Source organism: Dendrobates tinctorius, unplaced genomic scaffold (assembly GCF_039654945.1).
Source record: "Dendrobates tinctorius isolate UK_male_01 unplaced genomic scaffold, ASM3965494v1 ptg000028l, whole genome shotgun sequence".
NCBI lineage: Eukaryota > Metazoa > Chordata > Amphibia > Anura > Dendrobatidae > Dendrobates > Dendrobates tinctorius.
The window spans coordinates 72,512,653-72,532,500 of NW_027361696.1; the positions used below are offsets into that span (position 1 = coordinate 72,512,653).

Sequence of the window (19,848 nt, forward strand, 5' to 3'; positions counted from 1 at the left end):
GAGGATGGAAAGTGGCTGGAGGGGGTGCAGGTGGAGGAACTACAGTGGTGGGAGGTGGAGGTTGGGAGGTAACCTGCTGTAGAGCACCGTGGCACGAATGCATTACATGCATCTGCTGGGTAGGAGATAGTGTTGCCATGCGCTCCACAACAGACCTGAAAAAGGTGTGGTTTGGCGAAGATCTTGCTTCTGAATGCATGGTTTGCAGAAGTGTCTTCACCTCCAGAATGCTGGAGTTGATCTGCTGAAAGCCTGTGGAGATTTGCTCTGACAAGACTTTTAGACAGTTCTGGAAAGATGCATTCAGATGCAAGAACTCTGGCGCATAAGTCTTTTCCTGACCCCTCTGCCGCTGCCGCCCAGTACCCGCAGGTGTACTAGAGGTGGCAGGGGCAGAAGGGTGGGGTAAAGGGAAAGCGATCTCCTCACCAGCAGCTTCATGTAATGTAGGCGGCCACGATGCTCCTGTGCTGGTGCTGGTGGATGGGACAGATGGGTCGAATGTGTGGGAAGGCTGGGAAGGTGCAGATGTACCAGGGCGGTCGAAGTGTCCCTCGGTGCCGGTCTCCTCAGGGATCGCCTCAGAAGGGTCCAATCGTGCAGGCTCCCGAGTGCTGCTCACCGTGCTGTGGAATAAAGAGAAAAAAAAACAATTAAAATAGTGACATGGTATGGCCCTGGCTGAAAAAAAAAAGTTACATGTAAACATTTTTTTGTCACATGTGGTGTGTAATATTTACCTTCTGGTGAGCATTGTCTCCCAGAGGAACGACAGGGCTCGTGCGTACTTGTACTTGCTCCTGCGTCCTCCAGATCCACTCGGGGCCCGCATCTCTTTATTGAACTCCTTCTTGAAACGATCCCTCACAGACCGCCACCGCTTCACAATTCTCTCCCCTGAAACGAGAAAGGACAAAGTGGTTAGTATACAACATCAGTGTTTCCCAAACTCCAGTCCTCATGGTCCCCAGGGGTCATGTTTTCAGGATTTCCAAAGTAAATAGAAATCCTGAACACATGATCCGCGGGGACCACGAGGACTGGAGTTCGGGAAACACTGGTTTAAATCAAGCAACCGGTACTGTATATACTTACGCTCTTTAATCTGGGCCCGAGCTTCGAGGTCCTCCCAGCGGTCCACAAGGAGCGAACAGATTTCCTCCCAGAGTCGTCGGGTAACGATAAGGTCAGCGTGGCGGCGGTCAGCCATATTCCAGAGCGGCTCCCTTTCTCTGACGAGATCGATGAGGCGGTCCACATCAATCCCTCCATCCTCACTGTCAGAGTCGGGAGCACGCTGTGAAGGCTGTTAAAGAAAAAGACAAAAATAACATAATTAGCCTCCACAAAAGAAATGAAATAAAAAGTGCAAAAAAACCAAAGCAAAAATATTTATACTTACACGCTGGTGATCGCCGCGTTGCTGTCGCCGACGACCCTGGGAGGCACTGCGAGGACCTCTTGGCCGAGCACCAGATTGGGAAGACTAGAGATGAAAACAAAAAATGTTATGTCTTTGGATGTAGGCATTTGTTTGCTGTGTGTGGTCTGCAGAACATTGTTTTCTATGTGTTGTGTGTAGTGTGATGTTGTGTTTCTGCGTTTGATGCAAAAAACTTACCAATTGTGAGCCCACTCCAAGTGTCTGTCCACCCCTTCCTTCTTCTTCAGGGAGCTCCTCTTCATCTTGTGATTCCTGTTTTGAAATAAAAGGCAATGAATACACATATATTACAGAGATGATGGATTTTGGAAATAAAAACTTACCGTCAAACGCTGACGATGCGAGGGAGGGCTCCCAGAAGATGTGCTGTCTTCCTCATGGCCAGACTCCATGGCTGTGGGTGGTGTTTCTGCTGCTGCCATTGCTGCTGCTGCTGCATCTATTGGGCGGCTGTTGAATAAAGAGAAACAAAGGGCCAATGAATATCTTGATATTCCATAGCCCTTGTTTGGAGGAATGGGGGATTTGATAATTACCGTCTCTCATCTGCTGCTGGACTCCCCTCCCGTTGTTCAGCATGCTGCTCCATTTGGGGTGGTGCTGATGGTGCTGCTGCTGCAGATGTCTGCTGCCTTCTCCTGCTCCTGGTTCTTGGCTTGGGTGGCATGTTGGGTGTGGCTGAGGGGCCCATTGTCTTGCTTTTATATATGTCCTGTGGGCAGAGCTACTGAGCATGCTCAGACCAAAGAAACCGGATCCGGCCGGATCAGGCGCATTGCGGCGCTCATAGGCTTTCATTGTATGAAAAAGCCGGAGACGCCGAATCCGGCGTGTCTGGCTTTTTCGACGGAGACAAAAAACATTACAGTAGCCGTTTTTTCCAGACGCCGGATCGCGTCACATTGCCGGATCCGGCGAAAATCGGATGAAACGCATGGCCATCCGGCTCGATCCGGCTCTAATGCAAGTCAATGGGGGGGAAACCGGATCCGGCATTGCATTTCGCCGGATCCGGTTTTAGTCAAAAGCGCCGGATCGCGCCTGATGCCGAAAACCTGATGTGTGAAAGAGGCCTTATACGTGTTACCAACATGTTTTTGATAGAAAACACTGTTGTATAAGTTTATTTCCCATCAATTCCCTGCACTGCACTGGGCACATGACCATGAGACTTTCTGCCAGGCGGCCATAAAAATTAATATAATACAATTGCTCTAATGTAATGTTCCATGAAATATTGCCAAAACCACCACCCGTGGAAGAATACTTTACTGGAAGAAGAGTTTAATCTTGTTTGCTGGTGAGATATTGTAAGTGGGGCTAGGATAGGGAATGGCATATACACTTAAAATGAGAAAAATATATCCCAAAGAAAAAAATGCTTGTTGTCTAATTGTTCATTTGTCTCTCCTCCTTTTGGAATAAGCTTTCCCTGAAGACTAAAAAGGGCATAATTATGTCTGATGTCTGCTTAGGACTGGCTGATGTCCAAAGGATTAAAACCAGAGCGCTTATTTAACCCTTACAATTCTTCCACCAACGTAATGCAACATTTATAGGAACCTGTTCTGTGTTGTTTTCTGGTAGCAGTGTCATGGCAGCAGTGACCCAGTCCATGGCCCTGAGCGTTCATGTAAAATAAGAATTGATTCAGAATAAAGTCTATGTGTTGATATGTTCATGACGCCACCTGTGGTTTCTGGTCAGAGGTGACCAGTGCTGCAGTGCAGATCCTCTGGGACTGATGATGTGATGCAGCAGAGTTGGAATAGCTCTCCACAGGCAGAGCTTTTGTCCCAGGGTAGTAGTGATAGAAAAAAAATGTATATTTGGTAGTGGTAGATGTAGCAGTGCTGAGTAAGTGTTGCAGAAATAATTCAGAGGACACAGCTGGGTGCAGTTCCAAAGCTTTACTCACAGTTCTTGTGTACACGAATACCCACTTGGCGCTGCGTCCTCCAGGTGAGGGGTCCAGCAAACTCCTAGGCAGATGGAGAACACTTTTCCAGAACTCCCTTCAGTGTGTTCCTTTCCTGGCTGTCTCCCTGTGCTGATTTCCTCCCTCCTGTCCAGCACCTTCACAAACAGTGTCCCAAGCCAGCAGACTCGGAACTTGGCGGAAAAAACCTCTAGGTCCCTGGATCTTATATGTCTGCCATTTTAATCGTGGGGTTGGCTGCAGCACTTGCAATGCTCAGAGCCTCTGGTTGATCTAGCTGAGTCCGTTGTCCACTCCATTAGTTTTAGGGCCAGTCCCTATACTGCGACCTGATCCCTCCACCGACGTCAGCCGGTGTGGAACGAGCCCCACGGACAGTATTGTCGCTGTACCATGCCTCTAGGATCCCTTCGCTCTTCAGGGAGCTTCTTTCAGTCTCTTTCCTTCCCAGCAGCTCCTCCTGACCAGGAGCTGCTTCACACACGTCCTTTCACTTCCTCCCCTCAGGACAGACTCCTCACTAACCCCTATTCTCCCGCTCTCATCCTACTCGCTACACCCACCTCCCAACACCCTTTAACACCAAGGCAGGGTAGAGATCATCCTCCCGTAGGGTACATCCAGATGTCCTGCTGCTATAGGATGTGTGTTGGGTGCAGGTGTTAAGAGTTCTGTCAGGTGCCCCCACCTTATGTGGGAAGTGGGATACCACACCTCTGGGTGAGGTGTAGTATATCTGTGGTGACTGAACCATCAGGGGCACCACACAAACGGGGAGTATATGGTTGTCAAAAAATAAGTCCAAAAATTGAGTGAACAGAGCAAAAGCTGTATCCGATATGCACATCTACAAATGGTCTTCACGATCGAGGCATTAGACAAAGTCATGGATAAGTTCAAGAGCACAATCTTGGAGATGTTGTAATGATCCCAACTGAGTCCACACCGTGATACCTGAAATCCCATGGGAAGACCTACTAGTATTGACTTACTAAAAATAACTTGAAAGCAAGCTACATACTTAGGATAAGTTATATATAGTCAAAGGGAAGTGTTTCTGAACATTTTGTCACTTTCAGCCCTGACTGGACAATATCAGCTGGTGTAGAGACATCCCTCCAGCTGTTAAAATCCAGTTGTCAATTTATTCATACATCTCTAAAAGGAATCACAGAGAAACAGCTCAGTCTAAGAGATCATACAGATGTCTGTGAAACTTGGTTCAAAAACGGATCGCAATGCATGGACTGTCCATGGGCCTCCCAACCTGAACTCAATATCCTCATATACTGTATACCTATTATGCTATCAAGCTTGGGTTCGGAGACCTTGAATGGTCCATACATTGTGGTGTTTAGGCCAAGTTTCATGGACATCTGCATGATCTCTTCGACTGTGCTGTTCCACTGGGGCATTCAGAAGCCACTGGGGACCAGACTTTTGGACTGGTCATGTCACGCACAGTGTAGAACAGACTAAGTGCAACACACAGGGGTAAAGGAAGGGGAATGGAGACCCCAAGACAGATCTAACTTCACCCTGTCTGTCCTACCTACCCTACAGCTCTGGCAAAAATTAAGAGACCACTGCACAGTTTTATAAAAATCAGCTTCTCTACATGTCTGACAACCATTCCATTCCTGTGTCAGTTGAATTCCAACCAGAGTACACCTCATTCTACTTAATGTGCTTCTGATTAGGTAATTACCTGAACCAAATCTTATTTAACGAAGGAAACTATAAAAAACCCTGCTGTGGTGTTCACTATCCTCTTGCAATAGGACAAGCTGGATGGCAAAACAAGTGCTAGTAATTTCCCAAAAGTAGTAGAAATGAAAAAATAACTTTTAACCATGTCAAAGGAGTTGAGAGGAAAAGTCTTTAGTGAGGAAAAGAAGGGCTCAATTCTGGCTTTACTAGCAGAGGGATACAGTGAGCGTCATGTTGCCTCCATCCTTAAAATTTCTAAGACGGCAGTCTATTAAAAAAATGTCAAGCAGCAGACATTGGGGACAACAAAGCTACAGACCAGCAGAGGGCAAAAACGGCTCTCCACTGACCGGGCTGACCGTCATCTTATTCGAATGTCAATCAGCAACCGCAGGATAATAATAATAATAAATTTTAATAATAAATTTTATTTCTATAGCGCCGACATATTCCGCAGCACTTTACATTTCGGAGGGGATTTGTACAGACAATAGACATTACAGCATAACAATAATCACATAGATTATAACAAATACCAAGAGGAATGAGGGCCCTGCTCGCAAGCTTACAATCTATGAGGAAAAAAAGGGAGACACGAAAGGTGGGTGGTAACAGTTGCCCTGATTGTATGGACCAGCCATAATGTTAAGTGTGTATCAGTACAAACACAGAGGGCTAATGGATTCATAAGGCATGTGGGAACTTGATGCGGGGAACCTGGTTATGGTAAAACTTTTGGCTATGCCACACAGGGATAGATTAGGTTAATATGTTGAGGCAATAGGCCAGTCTGAATAAATGCCTTTTCAGGGCACGCTTAAAATTGTGGGGATTGGGGACTAATCGTATAGACCTGGGAAGTGCATTCCAAAGAATTGGCGCAGCACATGTAAAGTCTTGGAGACGGGAGTGGGAGGTTCTGATTATTGAGGATGCTAACCTCAGGTCATCAGCAGAACGGAGGGCACGGGTAGGGTGGTATACTGAAACAAGGGAGGAGATGTAGGGTGGTGCTGAGCCATGGAGGGCTTTGTGGGTGAGGGTAATAAGTTTATACTGAATTCTGGAGTGGATGGGTAGCCAGTGTAATGACTGGCACAAGGTAGAGGCATTGGCGTAACGATTGGTGAGGAATATGATCCTGGCTGCAGCATTCAAGACAGATTGGAGAGGGGAGAGTTTGGTAAGAGGGAGACCGATTAGAAGAGAGTTACTATAGTTGAGACGAGAATGAATAAGAGAAACAGTAAGAGTTTTTGCAGACTCAAAAGTAAGAAAAGGTCGAATTCTAGAAATGTTTTTGAGGTGCAGATGACAAGAGCGAGCCAGTGATCAAATGTGGGGGGCAAAGGAAAGCTCGGAATCAAGTATGACCCCAATACAGTGGGCATGTTGCTGGGGAGTAAAAGTGGAGCCACACACAGAAATGGCAATGTCGGGTATAGGTACATTAGTAGCGGGAGGAAACACAAGGAGTTCAGTCTTTGACAGGTTCAGTTTCAGATATAGTGAGGACATGATGTTAGACACAGCGTTTAGACAATCGCAGATGTTTTCTAGAAAGGCTGGCGTGATGTCAGGAGAAGAAGTGTATAATTGGGTGTCATCAGCATAGAGATGGTAGTGGAAACCAAATCTACTGATTGTTTGACCAATAGGGGCAGTGTACAAGGAGAAGAGGAGGGGGCCTAGGACTGATCCTTGAGGAACCCCAACAGTAAGGGGAAGGTGAGAGGAGGAGGAACCGGCAAAAGATACAGTAAAGGAGCAGTCTGAGAGATAGGAGGAGAACCAGGAGAGAACGGTGTCCTTGAGGCCAATGGAATGGAGCATAGTGAGGAGGAGCTGATGATCCACAGTTTCGAATGCTGCAGAGAGATCCAAGAGAATTAGCATGGAGTAATGACCATTAGATTTAGCTGTTAGTAGATCATTAGAGACTTTAGTGAGGGCAGTTTCAGTAGAGTGTAAGGAGCGGAAGCCGGATTGGAGAGGGTCGAGAAGAGAGTTATCAGAGAGATAGCGGATAAGATGGGAGTGGACCAGGCGTTCAAGGAATTTAGAGATGAAGGGAAGATTAGAGACAGGTCTATAGTTAGCGGCACAGTTTTGGTCGAGGGATGGTTTTCTAAGTAGTGGCTGTATGATGGCATGTTTAAATGAGGAGGGAAAGATACTAGAAGAGAGAGAGAGGTTAAATATTTTAGTTAGGTGAGTGGTGACAGCAGGGGAAAGGGACTGGAGGAGATGTGACGGAAATGGGTCACTGATGCAAGTGGATGGGCGAGAAGATGCAAGGAGCCTGCTTACTTCTTCTTCTGTGACTGGTTCAAAATCAGAGAGTGAGCTAGATGCAGTGGGGGAGGGAGGACAGTGCATGGTATGAGGTGATTGGGAGATAATTTCCTGTCGGATCTGGTCAATTTTTTCTTTGAAGTAATTGGCCAGATCGTCAGCTTGGAGCTCCATGGTTGGGGCCTGTACTCTTGGGTTGGTCTTCTTGGGTTGAGTAGAGAATGAAAAGTATCAAAGAGATGTTTCGGGTTATTGGACAGTGAGGTGATGAGGGTGTTGAAATAGGTTTGTTTGGAGAGGTGAAGGGCAGTGTTGTATGTTCGAAGAATAAACTTATAATGGATGAAATCTTCGTGTGGATTGGATTTTCTCCACAGACGTTCGGCGCACCTGGAGCACCGCTGCAGGAAACGTGTTTGCAGGGTGTGCCAGGGTTTTCACCATCTGTGTTGTGGTGTTCTATTTATAGCGGGTGCAAATTCATCCAGGGCACTTTGAAGTGTTTCATTGTAATGCTTCAGTGCGGAATCAGGACATGAGAGGGAGGAGATAGGGGCCAATGAAGACTGCAAGTTCTTCGTAAGTTTCTGGGTGTTAATGGCCTGTATGTTTCTATAAGTATGGACAGTGGGGGTGACCTGAGCAGCCTGGCAGTTCTTGATAGAGAATGAAAGAAAATTGTGGTCAGAGAGCGGGAGAGGGGAGTTTGCGAAATCATCCACTGTACAAAGCCGAGAGAAGACTAAGTCGAGAGAGTTTCCGTCTTCATGCGTTGGAGAATTAGTAAGCTACAAAAGGCCAAACGAGGAGGTTAAAGATAAAAGGTGAGTAGCAGATGGGGAGAGGGGAAGAGCAATGGGGATGTTGAAATCTCCCATGATGGAAGCCAAGTGGCAAAATGATCCAGGAACTGATGGGAGGGGCCGGGAGGACGATACACCACCGCCACTCACATGGAGAAGGGGGTGTAGAGTCTGACGGCACGGACCTCAAAAGAAGGGGAGACTAGTGAGGGTTTTTTAGGGATAACTTGAAAGGTACATTTTGGTGATAGAAGCAGACCAAAGCCTCCACCTGCTCTATTGTCTGATCTTGGGGTATGAGAGAAGTGTAGTCCACCATATGAAAGAGCAGCAGCAGCGACTGCTGGATCTAGGTTTCAGTAAGATCCAGGAGGTTAAGAGAATTAGAAAGGAAAAAGTCATGAATGAAGGAGAGTTTGTTACACACTGAGCGAGAATTCCAAAGTGCACAATTAAGAGAGACAGATGGCATGCAGGGAAAATTAATAAGATTAGAGGGGTTTCTGAGTGTAGCAGTTGGGGGGTTTGACTTTGTATAACATGGGGGACCAGGGTTGGGAGCAATGTCTCCTGCGACCAGGAGAAGGAGGATAGAAAGAATGAGCAGATGGTTAAGTGATTTGTGAGAGCATCTCTTATGTTGAATGAGGGGACTGACTGGATCTGTGCAATTTAACAATGTGAAAAGAGCGTGAGTGCTATACATAGGAGAGGAAAGAAGTGAGGGGCCGATATGGATGGAGTGTAGAGAGTTAATGCCAGGGCGGTGGATGTGTGTGAATGCAGCGGCCAGGATATAAATTACACAAATGCATCTGGTATATGTTATGAATGAGTCACCGAGGAGGAAAAAACAAAAAGCAAGCTAAGCCCAGAAAACTGGAAAGGTTGGTAACTAGAAGATTGCAGACCCCTGATCCTATCCCCACAACTAGCAGTAGCCGTGGAACGTGCCTACGATGGTCCTAGATGCCTCGTCACAGCCGGAGAACTAAATAAGCCTAAAGAAAGAAAGGGAAAATCTAAACTGCACCAGAGCAGACCCCAAAGCAATAGACAGCCCCCAACATGTATTGTCGGTGAAACAAGATGAAAACACTAACACAAATAGAAAGATAGGCTGAGCAAACGATGGGGCCCTCACTAACTAGAAAGGACAGGAAAGAAAAGCTGCTGTCTGCAATCACGCAAAAAACCCTGCCAAAAAATGTCCAACACGTCTGATAGAAAAAGGCCCTGAAGTCGCTAGACTTCAAATTCCCTATATCAGCACTCGGGTATATTCTGAAGACAGAGCAAAAGAGATCAACTGATCAGAGACAAAATGGGGATTCAGCCCAGTCCCAGCCAGGGCTGGCAGAACACAAAAACTAAGTAAACCTGACGAAAACTCATATGAACAATAGCAGAGAAAACTTAGCTTTAAGAAGGCAGGAACCAAACTGGAAACCAGAAGCCACAGTCAGGAGAAATCACCAGCAAGAAACTAGGGAGTTGGCTACCTTAAATCCAATCAGAAATTCCTGATGTCCAATCACAGTCCTCTTCCTCAGGTGGCCGGTCTCTGCCATTTAGATCAGCTTCATTACCTCCCTTCACCAACAGAGGGAGTCCAGATAGAGAACTCACTACTCCTCGGTCAGCACAGCCAGCTCCATAACCCTCACCAGAATCCAGAGGCAAACCCGAAAATGAGCTCACAGCAGTACCCCCCCCTTGAGGAGGGGTCACTGAACCCTCATCCACGCCACCGGGCCGATCAGGATGGGCCCGATGAAAGCATGAACCAATCTATCGGCATGAATATCAGAGGCAGAATTGTCCTCCTAGCCATAACCCTTCCACTTGACCAAATACTGGAGTCTCCGTCTAGTCAGACGAGAATCCAGTATTTTCTCTACCTCATATTCCACATTACCTTTAACCAATACAGAGTCAGGAGGTGCCGCCATAGGAACTACTGGCTCAACATATCTCTTCAACAGCGACTTATGAAACATGTTATGGATCTTAAACGTAACAGGAAGAGCCAATCGAAAAGAAACCGGATTAAGAATCTCCAAAATCTTGTAAGGTCCAATAAATCTTGGCTTGAACATTGGAGAAGCCACCTTCATAGAGATATTCTTTGATGACAACCAAACCATATCACCCACTTTATACCGGGGACCAATGGTCCTATGCCGGTTAGAAAACCGCTGGGCCTTTTCCTGGGAGAGAGACAACCTATCCACTACTTGGTCCCAAATCTGCTGCATTCTCTCTACCACAGTGTCAACACCTGGGCAGGCTGAAGATTCCACTTGCCTTGAGGAAAATCGAGGATGAAACCCAAAGTTACAGAAAAAAGGGGGACATCGAGGTGGCAGAACTAGCTCTATTATTTAAAGAGAATTCGGCCAAGGGCAAAAATGAAACCCAATCATCCTGATCAGCAGATATAAAACATCTCAAATAGGACTCCAAAGTCTGGTTTGTTCTCTCCGTCTGCCCATTGATCTGAGGGTGAAACGCAGAGGAGAAGGACAACTGAATTCCCAGCTTGGAACAAAAGGCTTTCCAGAATCTGGAAACAAACTGAACTCCTCTGTCTGATACAATGTTCTCAGGAATCCCATGCAACAGAACCACCTGTTGTAAAAACAAGGGTACCAACTCTGAGGAAGATGGCAACTTTGGGAGTGGTACAAGATGGACCATCTTAGAGAATCTATCACAAATCACCCAGATAACAGTCATTCTCTGAGAGACAGGAAGATCAGAAATAAAATCCACTGAAATATGGGTCCATGGCCTCTTAGGCACCGGCAAGGGAATCAACAACCCACTAGAGCGAGAACAGGGTTTAGACCGGGAACAACTCCCACAGGACTGCACAAAATTCCTGACATCGCGAGATAAGGCAGGCCACCAAAAAGAACGACTCACCAAATCTCTGGTACCAAAAATACCTGGATGACCAGCCAATGCAGAGCAATGAACTTCAGACATCACTCTCTTCCTCCACTGGTCAGGAACATACAATTTTCCCATAGGACAACGCTCAGGTTTGTCCTCCTAGAATTCTTCCAGAGCACGTCTCAAATCGGGCGAAATGGCAGAAAGAATTACGCCCTCACCTTGGATGGTAGTAGGCTTGGTCACATTAGGAGAATCAGCAAAGAAACTCCTAGAAAGGGTGTCTGCCTTAACATTCTTAGTGCCTGGAAGAAAGGAGACCACAAAATCAAAACGCATAAAAAACAAGGCCCACCTAGCCTGTCTAGGATTCAAGCGTTTGGCCGACTCAAGGTAAATCAAATTCTTGTGTTCAGTGAGGACCACAATTTGATGTCTAGCTCCCTCCAACCAATGTCTCCACTCCTCAAATGCCCATTTCATGGCTAACAATTCCCGATTCCCCACATCATAGTTGCGTTCAGATGGGGAGAACTTTCGGGAAAAGAAGGCACAGGAATTCATTTTAGATGTCACCGGATCTTTTTGGGACAAAACAGCTCCTGTACCAATCTCTGAAGCGTCTACCTCCACCTGAAAAGGAAGTGAGACATCAGGTTGCCGCAAAACCGGAGCAGAAGTGAACCTCCGCTTCAGCGCCTGAAAGGCCGAAACAGCCTCTGAAGACCAATTCAGCACATCAGCACCCTTCTTAGTTAAATCAGTCAGTGGTTTAGCAATACCAGAAAAATTAGCTATAAATTTATGATAAAAATTAGCAAAACCCAAAAACTTCTGGAGAGCCTTCAAAGAAGTGGGTTGAACCCAATCATAAGTGGCCTGTACCTTGGCCGGGTCCATTTCAATAGTTGACGGAGACAAAATAAATCCCAAAAATGAAATCCTCTGTACACCAAAAAGGCACTTCAATCCCTTAACATAAAAGGAATTCACTCTCAAAATCCGGAACACAGTCCGAACATGTTCCACATGAGAATCCCAATCCCTGGAAAAGATCAAAATATCATCCAGATAGATGATCAAAAACTTATCCACAAAGTCCCGGGAAATATCATTCATGAAGGATTGGAAGACAGAAGGGGCATTAGTGAGCCCAAAAGACATCACCAGGTACTCAAAATGTCCCTCTGGAGTATTAAACGCCGTCTTCCATTCATCCCCATGCTTGATGCGAATAAGATTATACGCCCCCCTGAGGTCAAGCTTAGTAAACCAGCAAGCACCTTTAACTCTGGAGAATAAATCAGAAATCATGGGTAACGGATACTAATATTTAACCGTAATTTTGTTGAGGGAACGATAGTCAATACAAGGCCTTAATGAACCATCTTTCTTGGCGACGAAAAAAAACCCAGCACCTAAGGGCGAAGAGGATGGTCTAATATGACCCTTCTCCAACGACTCCTTAATATAAGATCGCATAGCCTCGTGTTTGGGTACAGATAAATTGAAAAGTCGACCCTTGGGAAATTTACACCCAGGTCTCAACTCAATTGCACAGTCATAACTCCTATGAGGAGGCAAAAACGCAGACTTGCTCTCACTAAATACATCATAAAAATCAGCCAAATAGTCAGGAACATCATGCGACTGGGAAGAGGTGGAGAAAACAGGAGTGTCGCCAAGAGCACACCAACAACCCCAACTCACCACAGACACAGATTTCCAATCCAAAACCGGATTATGGATTTGCAACCAGGGAAAACCCAGAACAATGGTATCATGTAAATTATGCAACACCAAAAATCTGCAATTTTCTTGGTGGTCTGGGGCGACCCGCATTATCACCTGGGTCCAAAACTGAGGTTTTTTCTTCGCCAAAGGAGTAGCATCAATACCCCTCAAAGGAATAGGCATCTGCAGAGGTGTCATAGGAAAACCACAACGTTTAGCAAAATCCAAGTCCATCAGATTCAAGGCCGCTCCTGAATCCACAAAAGCCTTCACGGAAAATGTGGATAAGGAGCAGATTAGAGTAATTGCCAAAAGAAACTTAGTTTGTACACCACCCACAGCAAATGTGTGTGCAAAACGTTTCTCTCGTTTAGGGCAGACAGAAATAACATGAGAGGCATCTCCACAGAAAAAACACAGCTTATTATGCCTTCCAAACTCCTGACGTTGCGCCCTAGACAAAACTATCACATTGCATAGGTTCAGACATTTGTTCAAAAGGTGGCAGCGCCTCCCGTGTAGTCTTGCGTTCACGTAAACGCCGATCAACTTGAATGGCTAATGACATAGAATCGTCAAGACCAGAGGGAACAGGAAATCCCACCATAGTATCTTTTAAAGTTTCAAACAAACCCTTCCGAAAGAGAGCTGCCAATGCACTATCATTCCATGTAGTAAGGACTGCCCGCTTTCAGAATTTCTGACAGTATAACTCTGCAGGATCCTGATCATGGTTCAATGCCAATAAGGCTCTCTCAGCTTGATCAATAGCATTAGCTTAATCATATAACAACCCCAAGGCTTGAAAAAATGCATCCACATTAGTCAAAACCGGATCTTCAGGTGTCAAAGAAAATGCCCAATCCTGGGGATCGCCGCGCAGCAAGGAGATGACAATTTTAACCTGATGCGCAGAGCTCCCCGATGAGTTAGGCTTCAAGGCAAGAAATAATTTACAATTATTGTTAAAATTCAAAAATTTAGACCGATCTCCAAAAAACACATCAGGAGTAGGGATCTTTGGTTCAACAGCATGTGAATGAGTGAGATAGGCGGAAATTCTCCTCACTTCAGCAGTAAGCTGCTCCACACGATCAGACAATTGCTTAATCTCAATCAAGGAGAAAAAAAAAAGAATCCTCCTACGACCCCAGAGAAAAAGAGGAGAAAATATACATATTAAAAAAAAAAAAAAAAAATTTCGACATTTTTTTTTTTTTATTTTTACAATTCTCTCCTGCTTTTGAGTACCCTAGAATCTGCAGTATGGCTGGTGATTCTGTTATGAATGAGTCACCGAGGAGGAAAAAAACAAAAAGCAAGCTAAGCCCAGAAAACCGGAGAGGTTGGTAACTAGAAGATTGCAGACCCCTGATCCTATCCCCACAACTAGCAGTAGCCGTGGAGCGTGCCTATGGTGGTCCTAGACGCCTCATCATGGCCGGAGAACTAAATAAGCCTAAAGAAAGAAAGGGAAAATCTAAACTGCACCAGAGCAGACCCCAAAGCAATAGACAGCCCCCAACATGTATTGTCGGTGAAACAAGATGAAACCACAAACACAGATAGAAAGATAGGCTGAGCAAACAATGGGGCCCTCACTAACTAGAACGGACAGGAAAGAAAAGCTGCTGTCTGCAATCACGCAAAAAACCCTGCCAAAAAATGTCCAACACGTCTGATAGAAAAAGGCCCTGAAGTCGCTAGACTTCAAATTCCCTATATCAGCACTCAGGTATATTCTGAAGACAGAGCAAAAGAGATCAACTGATCAGAGACAAAATGGGGATTCAGCCCAGTCCCAGCCAGGGCTGGCAGAACACAAAAACTAAGTAAACCTGACGAAAACTCATATGAACAATAGCAGAGAAAACTTAACTTTAAGAAGGCAGGAACCAAACTGGAAACCAGAAGCCACAGTCAGGAGAAATCACCAGCAAGAAACTAGGGAGTCGGCTGCCTTAAATCCAATCAGAAATTCCTGATGTCTAATCACAGTCCTCTTTCTCAGGTGGCCGGTCTCTGCCATTTAGATCAGCTTCATTACCTCCCTTCACCAACAGAGGGAGTCCAGATAGAGAACTCACTACTCCTCTGTCAGCACAGCCAGCTCCATAACCCTCACCAGAAGCCAGCGGCAAACCCGAAAATGAGCTCACAACAGGTATATATTTGTTGTACTCCAAATGTACAGGGAGTAGATGTATATAAATGTCTTACCTGTCTCCTGTCCTGTCTAACTGCCATGTTATAACTGCCAGTACTTTGACAAACTGTACTTCGATAAAGTGTGCATAAATGCCCCCTGCATAAATGCTTTCCCCAAACTATGTCTGAATATATAGGAGGCTAAGGATTGTTTTTTGCTTTTTTCTCTCTCTTCTCGTTAATCAATCAAACTAAATTGAGACAGCAGGGCCCAATAAAATGTTGTGGTCAGATAAACAGATGTCCAGCACTACATGGATCATAAAGCACTTTGAAAAGTTTCTTGACCTCACAAAATAAGGGGACAAGCAGAGTAAGTTGAAATACCTATATACCAGATATAAGCTTGCATAGTTGAAAACACATATAGAGCATTCAGGATTAACTGCTTGCTGACATTGAATGGAGGAGTTGATTCAGAGCAGAGATTGAAAGAGGTGGTTACCAGATATAAGCTTGTATAGTTGAAAACACCTATAGAGCATTCAGGATTAACTGCTTGCTGACGTTGAATGGAGGAGTTGATTCAGAGCAGAGATTGAAAGAGGTGGTTACCAGATATAAGCTTGTATAGTTGAAAACACATATAGAGCATTCAGGATTAACTTCTTGCTGACATTGAACGGAGGAGTTGATTCAGAGCAGAGATTGAAGGATGTGGTTACCTGTATGAAGAGAATAGAGATGCGTGTCACATTTCATCCATGTTATAACTGCCAGTACTTTGATAAACTGTACTTCGATAAAGTGTGCATAAATGCCCCCTGCATAAATGCTTTCCCCAAACTATGCCTGAATATATAGGAGGCTAAGGATTGTTGTTTTTTCTCTCTCTTCTCGTTAATCAATCAAACTAAATTGAGACAGCAGGGCCCAACAAAATGTTGTGGTCAGATAAACAGATGTCCAGCACTACATGGATCATAAAGCACTTTGAAAAGTTTCTTGACCTCACAACATAAGGGGACAAGCAGAGTAAGTTGAAATAACTATATACCAGATATAAGCTTGCATAGTTGAAAACACATATAGAGCATTCGGGATTAACTGCTTGCTGACATTGAATGGAGGAGTTGATTCAGAGCAGAGATTGAAAGAGGTGGCTACCTGTATGAAGAGAATAGAGATGCGTGTCACATTTCATCCATGTTATAACTGCCAGTACTTTGATAAACGAGACCTACAAAAGGAATGGCAAATGGCAGCTGGGGTGAAGTGCACAGCAAGAACAGTTCGTAACAGGCTCCTAGAGGCAAGGCTCATCTCATGTAAAGCTAGAAAAAGCCTATCAATGAGAAGCAAAGGAGAGCCAGGCTGAAGTTTGCCAAAAACCATAAGGATTGGACCATAGAGGACAGGAGTAAGGTAATCTTCTCTGGTGAGTCTAATTTTCAGCTTTGCCCAATACCTGGCCATCTAATGGTTATACGGAGACCTGAAGAGTCACACAAGCCACAGTGTCTTGCACCCACTGTGAAATTTGGTAGAGGATCGGTGATGATCTGGGGATGCTTCAGCAAGGCTGGAATTGGGCAGGTTAATCTTTGCGAAGGACGTATGAATCAAGCCGCGTACAAGGTTATCCTGAAAAAACAGTTGATTCCTTCTGCTCAGGCAATGTTCCCCAACTCTGAGGACTGGTTTTTCCAGCAGGACATTGTGCCATGCCACACACCTAGGTCAATCATTGTGTGGATGAAGGACCACCACATCAAATTCCTGGCATGGCCAGCTCAATCTCCAGATGTGAACCTCATTGAAAACCTTTGGAATGTAAATCAATGCAGTAGGAAGATGAATAGTCACAAGCCATCAAACAAAGAAGAACTGCTTAAATTTTTGTACAAGGAGTGGCATAAGGTCACCCAAAAGCAGTGTGAAAGACTGGTGGAAAGCATGCCAAGATGCATGAAAGCTGTGAATAAAAATCATGGTTATTCCACAAAATATTGTTTTCTGAACTCTTCCTTAGTTAAAACATTACTGCTGTTGTTTTTATTGCTGTTTCTAAATGATTATGAACTTGTTTTCTTAGCATTATTTGAGGTCTGCTTGGAAATTCGAAGACATGTTGTCAGTAGTTCATAGAATAAAAGTTCAATTTACATTTTACTCAAAAATATACCTATAAAGAGAAAAATCAGACAAACTGAAAATTTTGCAGTGGTCTCTTAATTTTTGCCAGAGCTGTATATAGGTTCCACACCTATCTCCAAGCAGGATACCTAATCCTTGTGTGACCCTGGCGATAAGCCCTGCATCGGGAAGGACAGGATGAGCGATAATCAATCCCACTAACATTAAAGACAGCAAGGATAAATGAAACAAGGGGGACACTACAGACTCACAGAACAGACAAACACCCTCCAAACTCCAAGAGGAGAAGTGCAAATAGGAAATAACACCTGCAACTCCCAACAGGAAGTTGGGAGTTATAAACACCCAGATCCAGGTGACACCATTAAGGCCAGGGGATGTAGCCACTAGTTTGCAAGGCCAACCGCTGAGACCTTCTGCAGCCTGATGCAGTGTGACTGTCTGCAGCCTCTGACACACCCAAGACAAGTCATCCAAGATGGATATCCGCCCAGCTTTTCAAACTATGGATCTCAATCATTTAATGTTATTCAAGCATGCACGAGTGCTAATAGAGTATCTTTGGTGTGCTCTAATATGTTCTTGTTGTCATGGCTGCATGTTTCGTGGATGTTTGAAAGCCGCAACACATGCAGAGATTGCCTGTTTGCTTGTTGACAGACACGAGACATGCAGTCACAGCGACTTGAACATAGTATTAGAGCACGCCGAAGATACTCTATTAGCACCCGAGCATGCTCTGATAACACCTTATCTGAGCATGCCTGCTCATCATTAATCATCACCTTTAGGCCAGTCTCACATGTCCAGATATTTCCAGTACCGGAGCTGTCCGTGTGTATACTTGGTACCTCCGTGTGGCACATGTGTGGTAACCGTGTGCCGCATCAGGACCACACTGACAGCCATCAGGGAAGAAGCGCTACATAAACGCTGTTCCCTGGCGGCTGATGCTGAACACGGCTCTCATTCTTCTCTCCTGCTCTGCCGGTAACAGCTTGAGCAGGGAAGAATGAATGAAAACCCGACGTGGGGTCCCCCTCTGTTTGTGAAGCAACCCGGCAAAACTCACAGCTAAGGGGCTGCTATTCTCAGGCTAGTAAGGGGCAATTGATCTTGGCCCCCACAACCTAACAACAGCAGCCCGCAGTTGCCCAGAAGAGGCGCATCTATTAGATGCGCCTATTCTGGAGCTTTGTCGGGTTCTTCCCACTTGCCCTGTGCTGGTGGCAAGTGGGGTTAATAAGGGGTTAATGTCACCTTGCTATTGTAAGGTGACATTAAGCCCAGCTTAGTAATGGAGAGGTGTCAATAAGACACCTATCCATTACTAATCCTAGAGTTATTCAAGGGTTAAGTAAACACACACACAATAAGAACAAAGTATTTTAATGAAAGAATACACTACACAGTTTTAAAATCTTTATTATACTCCTAATCCCGTATCGAAGCCATTGTTCTGTAAAAATTCAAAAACTAATAAACCAACAATATAGCATACCTGTCCGGTGCTCTGTCGAGTCCCACGGTGTAAATCCATCTCGGGGGGTTAATCATTACTAAGCCAGGCTTACAATAGAAAGGTGACATTAACCCCTTATTAACCCCACTTGCTACTGCTACAGGGCAAGTGGGAAGAACCCGACAAAGCTCCAGAGTAGGTGCATCTAATAGATGCGCCTTTTCTGGGCAGTTGCGGGCTGATGTTTTTAGGCTGGAGGGGCCTAGATCAATGGCCCCTTACCAGCCTGAGAATAGCAGCCCCCAGCTGTGAGTTTTGCCGGGTTGGCTGACAAACAGAGGGGCACCCCACATTGGGTTTTCATTCATTCATTCATTCTCTCCTGCTCGCTATTGCCAGCAGAGAAGAGAAGAATGACTGCCGCATTCAGCACCAGCCGCCGGGGAACAGCGGCTTACAGTAGCGCTTCTTCCCTGGTATCCGTCCGTGAACACGGAGGACAGCATGAACTGTTCTCCGTGTGTATGTGTGCAGCACGTTTTAAGGACCGTGCAGTCCCACAAACACTGACATGTCTCCATGTTTTGCACACGGACACATGGTCCTGTAAACATGCTGACATGTGCATAGACCCATTCATTTGAATATGTCTATGTGTAGCAGTGTCTCCGGTACATGAGAAAACTGTCATTACACGTACCGGAGCCACTGACGTGTGAAACCGGCCTTATTTGTACTGAATACCTCCGAATTAGTGACTCTTTGACTTTGCGAAAAATTCGTCAATTTGCTCCTTTTTAAATGTTGTCTGTGGTTGTTTAATTAGTTTTCAGATTGATTTGTAAGTAAACGTGACTTTTTCAGATGTTTTAGACTAATTCACCAAACTCAACTATTTAAAAAGTGGCAAAATTTGGCTGAAATGTACTCCAGTTTTCCCCAGAGTGATTTTCTGTATTCCAGTAATTTTGACGCATTTTGAAAAAGGTGCAACTTTTTTGCACTCAAAGTAAGCAAAATGGGTCAAAGACAAAAAAAAAAGAGTATTTGCCTAAATATTCAATTAATACATGTGTATTTCACACAAGATACATTCAAAGGATACTTGACTAGCATGAAAGCATGAATTGCAAAATTCACAAAGGAAAGGTAAATTGGCATCACTAAATTAATTGAAACAATTAATTCCGTGAAATTTGTGCACCATAATTTTGAGATAAATTTGTCAGAACGTGCCCCATTTAGAAGAATTTGGCGT

At 44.9% G+C, this 19,848-nt stretch overlaps 1 long non-coding RNA gene across 1 annotated transcript; it reads right to left on the reverse strand.

The window, feature by feature from the left end:
• Positions 1 to 1,414: 1,414 nt before the first annotated feature.
• Positions 1,415 to 2,166, reverse strand: LOC141084947 (uncharacterized). The gene is made up of 3 exons (XR_012231178.1): positions 1,768 to 2,166; positions 1,622 to 1,696; positions 1,415 to 1,486 (listed from the first exon to the last, which is right to left on the reverse strand). It is a non-coding gene; the product is annotated as an uncharacterized lncRNA (long non-coding RNA).
• Between the last annotated feature and the right edge of the window lie 17,682 nt (positions 2,167 to 19,848).